General features: G+C 40.7%; 1 protein-coding gene across 20 annotated transcripts in view; it reads right to left on the reverse strand.

Moving 5' to 3' along the window:
• DUSP16 (dual specificity phosphatase 16) overlaps positions 1–15,686 on the reverse strand; it is a 75,939-nt gene that overhangs the window by 51,770 nt on the left and 8,483 nt on the right. For 3 of the 20 annotated variants that reach the window (XM_056341871.1, XM_056341878.1, XM_056341867.1), the window contains exon 1: positions 3,124–3,224. The exons of the other annotated variants lie outside the window; for them this stretch is intronic. The gene's annotated coding sequence lies outside the window, so the exon portion shown is untranslated. Of the gene's footprint in view, positions 1–3,123; positions 3,225–15,686 lie in introns of those variants that run through there. 20 annotated transcript variants of the gene reach the window in all.

Here is a 15,686-nt window from a genome sequence, read left to right on the forward strand (position 1 = left end):
AATTAGATTGCCAATAGCTTCAGACACAGACAAACTTGCAAAATCCATCTCTAGACTACTGATGCCCCAAGCAGGAATGGTGTGTTGCATCCACCACGGCAGAAGCATTCAGAACATCACAAGGAGAGCAGCCAATGTGCAAAGAGCCTGGAGGTAACACTGCCATCAGGTTTACTGAGATAGGCATCTTCCGATTATCTCACAATTAAGAAAACCTTAAAGTTAAATAATTTTGAAGGAGAAGAGCAACTCCAGGTGACCTGTTATGCTTTACAGGTTTCAAGTAAGTCATAAAGAACAAGAGATTAAGCGGAAGGTCTTGTAATTTTGTTACCATATTTATATTATCATCATGATCAACTGCATTTCGATTTAAATTTTTGAATCCAGAGAAAATTTACTTAATCCATTATAAAACTATAACATAGCTAAACTGTTTGAGGTTGACAGCCACACTAAGAGTGATACATGAATTTGTAGCATCCTATACAAACAGTACACTGAAAACCCAGCATTACGTATTAGCACCTGATGGGCCTTTTAAAGACAGCCAGATCTGAAAATGCAATCAGAAAACCTGCCAATTTGTTGTGGCTTTGAGCTTCCTAAAAAAACACCCCAAACAAACAAACACCCTGAAAGGTCTGAAAGCAAATCTCAATTTAACACACATGCACTACTTCACAAAGTTCATGTGTAGCACTTCACCAAGATCACAGAGAACACAGTAACGACGGTGGTCAAAGGGATATGTCCTCCTGGATCAGAAACAAGTCTACATGAACTATGTTTTGGGGATGGTCAGGAACCACCATGTGTAAACCCATCACTTTGACACCTAACCTGGTCTTAGACTGCTGTCTTAAAACTTAGCTGTGTTAAAACCTCCATAGCAAACCTAATCATACATGAAAGAAACAACCACTGCTTGTAACACAGTCTCAAGAGAAAAAGCAGAAAGACAGGAATTAACACCAGAAGTTACAGAAGAAAGGTGGTTTTGTTTGCTTAAGACTTACTTCGAAGATGTCATCTTACGCATGCCAACTGTTAGCAGCCATCAACAAAAATAAATTCTTGCTGTTAACAGAAGTAATAGAAAAGACATGCAACTTACGATGTTACTACGATTTCTTCTGAATTTTAACCACCACACATTGCAATAAAAAGTGACAGAAAGAAAACACAATTAACTGATGGCCAATCTAGAAAAATGCATCACAAGCTAATGGCTTCACCTACAAATCAAGTCATTGCATGTTTAAGTAATTTCTAGTACCCTCCTGAAGGAACTAAAAAATCTGCTACAGCCAAGAGGGTCCCCTTTTGCACTCCCCCTTCCCATCAACTTACTTCATCTCATGAAGGATTTCTCCGCAGAGAAGCTAGAGTTGTACCCTGCCCATTTTTCCACTTGATATTAAGAGAATTTAAACAACATAGATGGACGAAAAACACTCACCTAGGCACATGATATCTTTTAGCTGGTAGCACAGTAGCATTTCCTTTGGCTTTGACTATGCTGCTCACACCTACGCAGAACACTGCAGCAAATGTACTTTTCCAGACCTGCTCCTTTGACCAGATCCATCTTTATTTTCTTCTTAAGCCATAGGAGAGAGTATGAGACCCTCACCCATCTCACACTCCTTCCCAACACTGCCTCAACACCTCACTACTTTGCCACAAAGTCTACAAGGACTTTGGCATCAGTACTAAGATGATTATGCCAACCAGAATTGCCTAGGTGAAACAACACTCCTCTCCGCCTCTGGGACCACCAAACACAGCACAGTCCACGGTCCGTGAACGGCCTCCTGAGTTCTGTAATAAATATCTGCATTACTGCATGGAAGGGATACTCTAAAAAAAGTGTGTATTAAGTAAAAATAAGCTGCGACTTTGGTTTTAGATGCCAAAGCAAACAAGATTAGGACTCCAAAAAGAAAATAACTGAGTTATTTACCACTTTGGAGTTCTACCAAGTATTTGATACAACCAAGCTAAAGCTGAAGATTTTAGTATATTTTCATTACAACTTGGTTTTGAGTAACTGGGTCTCAAGACAGCACTGGTTTTTGCAGAAAAAAGATGCAATCACCAATACCTTTTCTCTATTTCTGGAGTAATACTTCTTAATCATTCCATTTCACAACAGTGACCTTAACCAAAAAAAATGAAGGAACAAGTATTTTGATAACAAGTTCTCTGTGCTTAGTGTTTCATAACAATTTTATGCTTGCAGATATGCCATGTCATTCTAGACAGAATGTATTTCAAAATGGAAACCTATCAGGAAGGAATTTAGAGAATCACACTCCCATATGAAGGGAAGACAGCTGTTACCGAAGCAGAGAGCACACTATACTATCGGTCCAGCCTTCCTTACTCCTTCAGTTGGTAAAATGGCACTGGCATTACATCTGAAGTCAACTGAAGCACCTTGTATATGAGGAACCACAAGTTGCCATGAAGAGTGATGAGGAAAAGTCTTTTCCTAGGGGACAATAAAAACAAATAAACCCCCAAAACAGTCTGTATGTAGGTGTTGGGAGGAGGGCAGCAAATACAGGAAGGAGAAAGAAATCACTAAAACACTGGCATCTTTAATTCAGGAAAACATCAGAGCTCTTGCAAACTAAACAAGGAATCACACAGTTACTGTGGAAGAGGGGGGAAAGTCAGTTCTGTTTAGAGAAGAAAGGGGAATACGATGCCAAACGCAAGAGGAATTTAATTTGAAGGAGAATCTACATTTGAATTTAGCCTTTGAACCACAGCAGGACATGCCATGGGATATTTCCCATTCCGTGCTTGTTCTTTACCTGGAAATAAGAAACTAAGCTTTTCATCTGCTCCTCACTTGAGTGAGCTTAGTGCTGTCAGCAAGCCAGTTCTCTGTTTGCATTAGCTCACTGCTAAATGACAATGGCCACAACACAAACGAGTTCATCACACTCATGGAAGGAATCCTACCAAAACTAGTACCACGCCGTTATGTTTCAGAAGTGGTGATGAAAACAACACCGGTCCACAAGATCCTCAATTCAAGAAGAGAGAGGAAATTAAAAGCTGCATGTTTAGCTCCCAGCTGAGTCTGAAAGTTGCGGAAGGTATACATACCACTTCACAAGGAAAGGGAACAGGAAGCCAGGGAAGAAAAGAGTCATTATGTTCAAATGGCAACATTTTCATGAGGTTACACAGGCCAAATGAGCATATCCCAGAAAAATGTGAATCCAAGCCTGGGTAAAGAAACAGAAAGCAGCATAAGTGACAGCAGACAGGAGAAAAAAAAAAAAAAGGTTTAGAAGAGCAAAGAGTATCAAATTGGAAAAAGTATCAAAACAATAATAAAAATCATAAGTCCTGGCACACAAAAATGGAAGGGTGTAATTAAATTTGATACTAGCAACTAGATAATAATAGCTGAGAAAGCAAAAATAGGTTTCTTTGCAAGAGCCTCCCACACACAGGATACTGGCAAAAGATAAGTTCGAGATGGACTAAGATGATCTGCTGTAAGGACTGACATATCAAAAGAAGAAAAGAAAAAAAAAAAAAAACTAACAGTAAGTCACTATGTCTTCAAGATTTATGAGGGAATTAAAGAATGCAAGGGCTGAGCAGAAAACAGAAATACGTAATGCTCATTAAAGCCAGCTATTCTAGCATAGGTACAAAGTGTTTGTAAAACACGCCATAGGGGACAGAAAAAGAGGGAAAAAAACACCACAAAAAAGCAAAGATCAGTGAACTTCAGTACTAGAAAAACTTATTTAAATTCCACCCAGAACCTCTGGCAGACCTGACAATAGACATAAAGGAGCATAAGGCAAGAAATGAGGGAGGATGCCAAACAACCCTTCTCCATGACCCAAACCCACCACTATATTTGCCCATGCGTCTTTGAGGATGTCAACTCAATTTTTTCAAGGAACTTTATGTAGATTTACTAGAAAGTCCATTTTGTAGTTTATAACAAGAAATTCCAAAGAATCTAAAATTTAAGATAAACATAGTATTTACAACCACATGCACAGACTCCACCATTGAGAAGATGGAAAAAACACTCGGGGGGGGAGACAAATTGTTGTCTCTATTGACAGAAACAATATTGGACAAAGTTACTGGAAATTAACTAATTTTTAGGTTTATTCTTTAGCTTTGCACCTGAATGGCAGAGCTGTGTCAACAGACAGGCTACTTGAGTTGACTTGTTTGCACAAACCCACATGCAAATTTGACACAAGTCAGCAGAACTCAGTCTGCATGGTCTGGGGAGGGGGAAAATAGAAGAAAAAAAAAAAAAAAGTCTCTTCCTTAAATGACAAAAGCCCTCAGGTAACAGAATGCCACCAGTAACAAGACTAGCACTGACATGATGTAGGGACAGCAATTTCATCAGCAGGATGCTCTGGATTCCCATCTGCCCTATACACGATCTCCTCCAACACTACCTCTTCCAGTGTGGATGACATTGCAAGCAGCCATACGGCAAGCAACAGGAGCTCTGCAGAGCTCCAGCTGAACCAGCAGAACCCTTTTACTCTAGGCAGCCCCCCAAGAAGATGATGCTGGTATCAGCATACTAATTACTCAAATTAAATGTAAAGAACACTCCAAAAACCCAAATCATTTTGAGATTGAAAGTGTACAAAAAACCAGTGTTATGATTAAAAACAAGTCAGAAACACCTGCTGAAGAGGAATGTGAGTACTAAATTGAGCTGTAGGTTTAATCAACACCTCCCCCAGAGCAGCGGGCAGAGATGACACAAGCAATTAACAAGCAAGGAAAATGAGAGTTTCATTTGACAACTCTGAAGGCACTAGTATCATTTAAATAAATATAAGCAGAAAAAGGGGAAAAAAATCAGACAGGGTAAAAAAATAAATAGACATTACTAGTCATCCATTCTCAAAGCAGAACAGAGATTTTTCATTTTACCAAATAAGATATAAAAGAAATGCTTCCAAGCTTTCATTAGAAAGAGATGAGGTTTTCATTTCAATTTCCTTTGAAAGACCAAGTAATGATCAGAAATCACAGGTATATTCAAACAGATACACCATAAGCTACCAAATGCACAAAATTTATCTGCTTACTTCAGATAGTGATAACCACTAAAACTACATACAAAGTGTTCCATGAAGACCAGGTACTCAGATCTTCTCAATTCATTATACTTCGACAGAGCTCAAGAAGGCTTATCTGCAAGGCTGTTTCACTTTGCTAATTAATTGCTTTTCTTATCATATAAAACATTAAGAAATCACTTTGAATGAAAGCATTATAAGATGTAAGCTGCTTTGGACAGGGTATGCATGTATATATACACACGTGTATGTTCACGTATTTATAGATACATAGTTTCTGCGTGGGTGTATGTATAGAAAAACACAAACACACACACACTATGTATATGTCCTGCCACTGTTTAAAAGAAAAAGCATCCTGACAGAAACTCAAGCTCTAAACTTGTCAGGTGGCAGACAACCAACAGCTTCCAATGGAGCACAAAGCTCCTGGAGCTCTGGGAAGCCAAGGCAAGCCCAATGTGAATACATAGCAGCAAACAAAGAAGCAAGCAATTTTTTAGCTTGAATTGATGGTTCCAGCCTTAGTGTCCAGTGGGTAAATCCACACAATGAATACACTTCTTGCTGCCTCTGCAGAAGATGAACTTGAAAAGGAGTTCCTCTGAGTTTCAGTGATTCCCTTCATCTGGAAAATGATGGAAAAAACAGGCTTACCTGCACTGAAGGACACAGGCAACTCCAACTCAAGACTTGGCTTGTGGGTCAAGTGCATAGGAAACCCCCAAACAAGGGCAAAAGACAGGTCTCTGGGACAAGAGGGAATTCTTTTGCTGCCGCATGCCTGGCTACCAAACCACGAAGCTCATTCCTACCCCCTCAACAGGCAGACATGTGAACAGGAGGCAGAGCCCATCATACTTCTGGCTTCTCCAAGAACTGCTGTTTCAGAGCTTCACACACAGCAAGCACCCAACCAGCAGGGCAGCCTGAGGGGGTACACTCCACACCAGCCTAAAACAAACTAGGTCAGGGCTACCAGACACCGACCATGTCCCTCAAGCCAGCTCACATGTTAATTCAGTGAGCCGACTCAAATTGCTAAATCAGTCACAAACTAACCATACAAACAAGCTGAATAAACAAACACATAAATAAACCACATCCAAACAATTTTCAGCCATTTCTGGTTCCTGGCTCTAGCTCACTGTGGGATCTTCAGAGCCATTAAAGGAGTGACTTTGCAGTGATGGTGGCTGGGAAGACAAGAAAAGAATCACAGTACTTGTGAGCATTTGGCGTTACCTGTCATAGAAATGTACGCTGCGTTGTACTAACTTGAGAGTGCTCTACCAGTTTCAGTGAATCCACACTAATGTTTTCCCGTTTCGTTTTTACTGCTAATGAACCTGTTTCTTTTGGACAAGAAGGGTAATAGCAAGTTGGGCAGAATGCAGAAGAAAGGAGAGGATAGTCTATAGAATATCTTACTTCTGAGGTTTGTCTATGTGTCAAAAAGGCAGGTAATGTAAGGTTGGCACGGAGCAAACAACCACCTAGAGCTTACGGAGCAAACAGCACAAGGGATTTCTGGTCTGCTTCAAACACAAACAGGTTAGCTCAAACAGCAGAACAGGCTACTTGTGAGTTCATTCTCTGGCTTGACCTCAAGCGAAGGATGAACAGTCATAAAAACTACTCTAAGCAGCAGAGTTAGGGCAGCAGCTAGAGGCAGAGGGGCTGTGTCAAGCAGCTGGACTCGTAACCTTTTCTACTAGCACAGCTGGAAAAAGACACTTTGTCAATAGCCTTTAGACTACTGTTCTTCTTTGTGTACTTAGGTTAAAGCTCCTTGTGGTACTGACTAGTTGTACTTACAAAGCACTCACACCAAGAGCAGCATATCAAGTAACCCAAAAATGTTAGAAGACAAACAGCAAGGGCCTGGGGAAGCTACTACATTTGTACCTGCAACGTAGTTAGAGGACATCAGCCTCTTGAACAGGGCATATTCTAGAAGCAAACACAAAATTTGCCAACTTAAAAAAAAAAATCAAAATAAAAGCTTCTCTTCCATCTAGAATAACTACTTATATAGCAGATTTTAAAAAAGCCATCAATAAATTACTAACACCATGAAGAAAAATAGCAACTCACAACACAGAAGTATTTAGACAGATCATTTACCCCCCTCCTTCCCACCACTTCAGTTGCACTGGAAGACATATGTGGACTCAGAAGCATGCTGTTTGAAGCTTAAGTCTCTGAACCTTACAAATTTCCAACATGAAGATATGGCCTATAGTGCAATGTTTTGAAATTAACTCATTCTTAAATATTTGCAAATGCCTAGCGATAAAAATCAAATACACAAACCCACACAATATTATTCTCTCAACAGCATCGCATGTTTCAATACAGCATTTCTAGTTTTTAATAGGTATCTTCAGTTACATGAATTATAAACCAAATACAGATTCAGAAAGGCAAAACACACAAGTCATTAATGTTTAACAGTCTTCAGAAGATATTTTCTAGATGCACAAGTAGTACTTACTACTATGAACCTACTGGAAGGTACACCTTTTCCCTGTACTTCCTACAACTTGTCGTTAGACTTCATTTAGAGAGCCTGTCAAATGGCTTTTCCTCATATGCACAGGAAATAACTCCTTTGTTATCTACTACTACAAGCTTAGTATTACTAGCCAAAGTGGAACAATTTTATCCTGTTGTCACATTAGAACTATGTTTTCTGTGGTTTAGAAGGCTCATTTTTATGCGCAACTAATGCAGAACTTCTTTATTCCTTTTTAAAAATATCTTTTGTGTCTGTTGACTCTACTTTCTTCTTCTTTTTCCCCTTTGTTTAGCTCATACAGGTATATTTTTCCAACATCTGATCAATACCTCTTCTTCTTCATTATTCCCTGTTCTTTCTCTCTCTCCAGTTCTGCTCCTTACGTATGTCTCCCTTTTCTAGTATTTTCACAATGACAGAAGTTGACCCTAATACCACACAACTTTTGAAACTGGAAATACCATTTGAAACTTCAGCTCCAGAAAGTGATAAGCCTAAATATTTTTCCACTGTATTTCAATTTAACCCCATTTTGAGTAAAAGCAGAAGGATCACAGCTCTGTCCACAGACATCAGGAGATAGTGCTGCATTTCAAGTTAACCATTTAAACATAAATCAGAACAAATTCTGCAGAATTCTGAATTCAAAGAAGTCTATTTTACTGCTGGTGGAGAAGCTGAAAGGTGTGGTTATATGTTGAGTTTAATTACTTTACCTTCATCATGTCTGAAAGCAGCTGACTTACTTGATGCCTACCCCATTCCACCTATCCAAAAAAAAGTAATGCTATTTTCTACCAATAGGTAGACTCGTCCAGCTGTGCTTTGATGTATAACAATTGACATTTGAAAGGAAGAGACCTTTCAAGGAGGAAGTTACAGTTGTAGATCCTCACTTTGCCAACATAAACAGAAAAAAACAGCTAAATAAGTGATAAACAGCTAAGTGAGAATAGTTTGACTGTACTGAAAAGCAGTATCACCAGTTGGGACAAACATTAAGCACCCAGTAGAAACGCCTTACTTTGGTGGATGTAACAGGAAGTTTTTTCTAAGTGTCCTTTGTAATTTAGTTAAGCAAAGATACATAAAAATGTGCTACTACTGGATACCTACTCCAATATCAGGCATGTTCCAGGCATAATATTAAGTAGGGGGTTTAATTTTTTTTTCCTTCAGACCTCTATCATATTTTTAAAGTTTTGGGGTTTTGTGGGGTTTTTTTAAAACCAAAACTGAACCGCAGACCACGCATGCCAATACTGAGTTATAACTATTTGCTCACATAGTGGGTTTGCGTAGCAACGTTTTGGCAGCAGGGGGGAGCTACAGGGGTGCTTCTGTGAAAAGCTGCTAGGAGCTTCCCCCATGTCAGACAGAGCCAATGCCAGCCAGCTCCAAGATGGACCCAGCACTGGACAAAGCTGAGCCCAACAGCAACGGCGGTAGCACCCTGGAGAGAACATATTTAAGAAGGTGGGGGGGGCAGAAATCTGCACAACATTTGCAGCAGCAGAGAGGAGTGAGAACGTGAGAGCAAAAACTCTGCAGCCACCCGGGTCAGTGCAGGAGGCAGGAGGTGCTCCAAGCACAAGAGCAGAGATTCCTCTGCAGCCCATGGTGAAAACCATGGTGAGGCTGGCTGTGCCTCTGCAGCCCATGGAGGTCCATGGTGGAGAAGATATCCACCTGCAGCCCATGAGGGACTCCACACCGGAGCAAGCAGATGCATCTAAAAGAGGCTGTGACCCAGTGGGAAGCCCATGCTGGAGCAGGTTTGCTGGCAGAACTTGTGACCCCACGGGGAACCCATGCTAGAGCAGTCTGCTCCTGAAGGATTGCACCCCATGGAAAGGACTGACACTGAAGCAGTTCATGGAGAACTGTGGCCTGTGGGAAGGACTCATATATTGGAAAAGTTCATGGAGGACTGTCTGCCAGGGGAGGGACCCCATGCTGGAGCAGGGGAAAAGTGTGAGGAGGAAGGAGCAGCAGAAACAGCGTGTGATGAACTGACTGTAACCCCCATTCCCCGTCCGCCTGCGCCACTTGGGGGATGAGGTAGAGAAATTGGGAGTGAAGTTAAGCCGAGGAACAAGGGAGCGGTGGAGGGAAGGTGGTTTAGGCTTTAGTTTCTATTTCTCACTATCCTACTCCAATTTGATTGGTAATAAATTAAGCTTATTTCCCCAGGTCTGTTTTGCCTGTGATGGTAATTTCTCTCCTTCTCCTTATCTCGACCCATAAGCCTTTTGTTACATTTTCCCTCCCCTGTCCAGTTGAGGAGGGGAGTGATAGAGCAGCTTTGGTGGGCACCTGACATACAGCCAGGGTCAAGCCACCACAACTGAGCATGTACACACGCACAGAGTTAAATGCTCAACATCCCTCCCAAGTTAATCCATAAAGACTTAAATCATCAACACCATCTTGAATTTTTTTTTTTTAAATTATTCATCAAGCCATAAAAGCCATTCTTCTGCCAAGGTAGACAGCCTCTTCAAGGAAAAGAGGGAAAGGAAAAAAAAAAAAAGAAAATAAGAGGAAAAGCCACCACTGAAGGACTTGGCAGACTTTAAAAATTCCCAAAACAAACACTGTGTCTCCTTAAGCTAGCATTTGTTAATAGTGTCACTGCATTCAGCCTTTTTTGTGTGCCTGTCACTAAGCAGCACATACAAACTGATAGTCCTAAAGTTTCCTGAAAAGGACAAGACCTGAACCTTTTACCTGAATCAGTCCCCCCACCCACCCACCTCTCCTGCTGCATTACCTCCTTATCATTGACTGAAACAGTACACAAAGTCAGTGACTGAAAAGAACATTCTGCCTATTTTAATGCAAAATCTTGAAAATCCTCACTGCAGCTCAATAAGAACTATTAGATGATCACTGGTTGAACCCTCTCAAAATCCTGTAACTAAAAGGAAAAGATTTAGTGTTAAACAGCAGCTGTATTTTCACTTAGCTATGCAGACATTTCATAGCCACTTTGCCATACTGGCTTATGTCTGGACATTTGAATAAAAATAGCTAATGTGCTTGCTTGTTATGCCATTAAATAAAGTGCACAAAGGCATTGCCAGTACTGTTTTTGCCCATGAAAGGCAATGGTCATTAATAGCTTGTATTTGCAGAAGGCTGTCAGAGGAACAGCATGCTTGAGCTTCCTCCACAGCTTTCTATAGGTTTAACCATACATGAGGCAGCAGGGGGGAAAAAAGACACTACGTATTTCCTCTTTCCAGAACAGGTCACACCTGCAGGAGATTTGGCAAGTCATGCAAGCCTCAGTTGGAGAAAAAGATTCAATTCCTGTAAATTTGAGGGGGCAGAAGGATGTGGGTCTCTTCCTGGGAAGCGCATCTTGGAAAAATGTGCAATGGCAGCATTAGTATTAGTTAGTATTTTTACACTTTCTTGACTAGTATCTTGGAGATTTACACTTGTGTTGCTATTCTTTTTCATCCATTTTATACTTGAAGGAGTTAACTCTTTCAGTAATATTTTGAGAGGAAACAGGCAACAAATGGGCTACTCATACATTCAAGTCCGTGCTGGATAAACAGATTTTTCAGGCATCTCCAAATGGGTCTACCTGGAAATTAAAGCAGACAGGTGAAGTGAGCCACAATGAGGAAACAAGCTTTGTCAGCTGGATGGTATCCAAATGTGGATCACCTAACAAGCAGAAGAGAGGACTGAGTAGCTGACAAACATGTCAACCATGAGAAGTCAGGGATTTTCACCTGCTGGACAAGCAAACTCACTCCACTGACCAGGAAAAATACATCATCATATATATTCAGATGAAAAGTTACAAGCAAGAAAAACCACAAACCGAAAGAAAAAAGGGAGATGATGAGCAACAAACAAGGTAGCAGAGGAAATTACAAACAGCTTTATTAGTTTGTCTAGGTATGCCCTAAATAAGTCTCCTACTAGCTAAAAGAACATGGCATTTGCCAGCTCTCATAAAGATAGTGCCCATTTCCCTTCAGCTGCCATGTCTTCCTGAGGTACGGGACTATGAACCTACAGACCAGTCACTGTTGATTACCCCTCTTCAGTAAGGCTTCAGAGCACTTGCTGCGTAAAACGCGGGAGCTTTCAGGAAATTGAAACGACACAGTAGCAGCCTGGGAGAAAGGGGAAGGTGGTACTGGTTCTCTTGCTATGAGAAGCCACTTGCCATCAACACAAAACTCCAGACTACAGGAAGAGAAATGTTCACAGCCCAGCCTCAGTTTGGAGCACACCTGCCTTGTACCCAGGGTCTTGGGATAGACAGTGGGAGCCCTACTAAATGGTGACACCATTTGCTTTCTGCTAATCTGAATTCAATCCAGCATGTAATTTCAGACTTATTTTGACCTAATAACATGGCAACCCAATGCACTAAGATTACTGCTGTACTTTTTTGCTGGAATGTTCTTTGTCCTTGTTTAAAAACTGGCAAAGCATTATGAAGCTTTGCTGAAGATGTTGATTTCAAGATGAAGTTTATTCTGTTTGCTCCCCAGGTGTTCCTAGCAAAGAGGCTCCTATCTAAATACTATTTTAGAAAGGCACTTCTGAGTATGATGGGGTTAGAAGAGAGACATGTAACAGAAAGTCTCTTCCCCCTCCAGCTCTCTTCCCTCCCAGTCTACCAGAGTCTGAACAGACTTCCATGAAACAGTCAGAGACAGCAGAGCTGGAAAGCAAGAGGAAACAACGAGTTCCAAGCATAATTTGTGAAGAAAGAAGGAATGAAATCCCAGCACCTAAGCAGGTTCCCACCTGTAACAAAATACTTGTGGGAACTGTATAAAAGAGAGGTGCTACACTTATTCCAGATAGCATTAATACAATGAGTGGAAAGCAATCTCACACCTGTTCTTCAGGCAAATGTTCTTGGTGCTTAAGACCCACCTTTGAAATTAAGGCTTGTTTCAGTAGCAGGACTGTATACTGAGAGAAGCCCTCTGAAGCGTTCAGACTCTTTGCATGTATTTGAAGTTGCTATTCAGATGTATGGCTTCCGTGCTTGAAGGGACTGTATAAACTTAGTGAAATATGCACTATTGAGAAAGTCACTCCCCTGCAAGCACCATCTTGCAGGTAGAAACCCAAGTCCTGACACGGGATTTGAGTCTTTAAAGTTTGGAGTGAATGATTCTTACACCTAGCAATCAAGAAGTAAAAACAACACTCAGGCTATTAAAAGTGTGGTGTTTATATCCCTAACATTATGAATTATTCAGCCTTTAAACATGATTTACTACTGGTTCAGTAGGAGCAGAACGTAGTACCATATCAATTATATCCAGAACTGCAGAATACTGTGGGGGGGAGCAGGGGGAGATGCTTTCCTACTTTGAGAGCAACATCTATGCTACACATGCAGAGCCAAAGCCTTCTAATCCAGCAGGCTGAATACATACTAGTTATTCAAACTCAAGAACGTGTGCATAAAAGGCATTTCATACAATTAGCCTCTGTTGTCCTCCTTGTTTTATGCTCTCTGTAAATTTCTTATTCCCATGTTGCTACATTACACACTCAGACCCATCTTTTTTGTCTACTACAACACCTTCAGTAATACAAAAAACATTAGACAAACAGGTAAGGGTGTCTAAAAGGAGAGTATTTGTACAAGCCACTGATCTATCATTTACTCAACAAACAGGCTCAATTAATAGATTATTACAGTAAAGCAAAATTAAGTGAAGCACAATGAAAACTGCTAACACTGTTTTAGTCTCAATATCATAGCTTTCTGTGTCATAGTTTTCTGCCAAACTAATATAATGGAACACAGTTATGATTTTATGAAGAAAATTTTTCATATTATTTTAGCAGACTATCACTCTGGATGGCACCTGGAAAGATCTTACAGAGGACAAAAAAATACATTTATCCTCAACTAATGGAAGCCTCTTCACACATCCATTTACGTATCTTTATTTGCTAAACAACTGACATAAATTTATAACTTAAGCCTGAAACCAAACGAGACCACCAATTTACCTGAAGAGGTCTGGGCAAGCAACTGATCCTAGTTTCTGAGAAACAGGCTGAAAACTTGTAATACACAGGGCAAAATTAGTTTCAAGAACACAGTAAAGAGAAGCTGTGTAAGTTACTGGCCACTTATGGCTCATATTGTGACCAAGAAAGAGCCGAGATAACTGACTACCTCTCAAAGAAGGACCTTGTTTCAGCAGTTACTTTCATATACTCACGCAGCATAAATGTTACAGCTTTGGACAGTGCAAGCACAGAAAAACAGCAGCATGGAAGGTCCATGGCAGGAGAGATGATTCTGCATCCCTGTAGCCCCACAAGAAACCTCCCATCACTGAGGCAACACTCTTTCCCCTCTTTCCTAGGCTGCCCAAATTATTAATTTGGGTTGGTTTTTTTTTCATCTGCTGGAGCATTTCATAGGCACACAAGATGGAAAGCTGCCAGCCTTCCCACAGCCAACTCCGAGTAGGTCAGTCTTGGCTCAGCAGCTGACCGCACAGCGCAGCAAAAGGAAACACAAGGCCTTGAACTCATGCCCATCTTCCCTCTCGTCCTCCATACACACAACCCTAGACACGGATTTTCTTTGATTGCTGAGGAATAGTAATTCACTGGTGGTCAACATCATCTCCACTGGAGACCATGACAGCTGCCAACAGGCCCCATCCATAAGCAAACCAAGAACTGCTCAGATTAAAACTTTGCAAAACCTGAGGTTAAGATGCCAAACTTTACCATTAATGTGTATTTATGGCTTCCTTCAGGTTTTATGGGAAGTTACAGAGTAACTGTAAAGGAAATTTCCTATTTAGAGCTGCCAAACTAATACCAATCTAAAGACCAGGTCCCACTAAGGAGAGAAGTGGCAATACAAACTTCCCTGTTCCCACAGCCATCTTCAGATGGCAGCAACACTGCAACACTCTGCCTCTAGCCTTGCTCCAGAGCCAGTTTCATATCAATCAGCTTTGGCATCAGGATGGTAATACTATTGTACCAGTGATAAAGAAAACCCTGAGGACAGGGTACCCCAAGTAACAACTAGGAAGTAGCCTGAAGTTACAGTGTTTGTTTCACCTTCACGCAAATGACTCCCAGTCTTCAGTTAATCACTGCCTTTAATCCAGGCTGACATCCTGATACACATCACCAGGCCACCCATCACCTATGGCTTTTGATTCACGCAGAAAGTAGAGGCCACGTATGCAACTGACAGGCCTAAAGCATGATGTGCTACCCTTTGTTTATGAAGGAGGAAACCAAATAAATCACAGAAATATTACCGATATTGATATGATATGTAGTTACTGATATTTAAAATATTCTACAGAAATCCTATGCTAAATCTGGAAGCAATCCTTATGGAACTGCAGGGAAAGTGAACATACCATTTGATGCATCAGGGACACGGCTACTTCCCTATTACCCAGAAAAATAGCTTCTTGATAATTCTTCTTAAATAATCTTGGATGTACCATTACACAACCATGCACAGAATAATACAAGATTTCAAGAAACATTTAGTCATTTGATCAGCTTAACAACAAATCTGTAGAGACAAATTCAAAGGATTCACAGGCCAAACCCATGTTTTTTCCTAGGGGTGAAACAAAAGCAAAAAAGAAAAAGGAAGGGATGTGCCAATCCTTCCACACCTCATCCTTTGACAGTAACTACTCTACGCCATCTGGCTATTAAGGATTGTCAGCACTTGAAGAATATCCATGATGCTTTCCTGACTGCTCTTACAGGAAAGGGGTGGGGGGAGAGAAGAAAAAAAAAAGTCCTAGAAAATTAAACAGGCATACTATAAAGTGAAAACTATCACCCTGCCTATTTTTTCTTGAGGGAAAAAATGCTTCAACTGTGCTTACTGTATTTCTTAGAAGATTTGAATTTTGAAAATAGTGAATATTCCTGAATAGGTCTGGGGATTAAGGTGTTGAACTTTGAAAAGACAGGTGACTGAGCAAACTCTTGCCGCACAACGCACTGGAGCAGAGCTCACATGAAGACCAATGCAAGTAACAGAAATCAATAGCTCATTTGTTTTT

Source organism: Falco biarmicus, chromosome 5 (assembly GCF_023638135.1).
Source record: "Falco biarmicus isolate bFalBia1 chromosome 5, bFalBia1.pri, whole genome shotgun sequence".
In the NCBI taxonomy this organism is placed as follows: domain Eukaryota; kingdom Metazoa; phylum Chordata; class Aves; order Falconiformes; family Falconidae; genus Falco; species Falco biarmicus.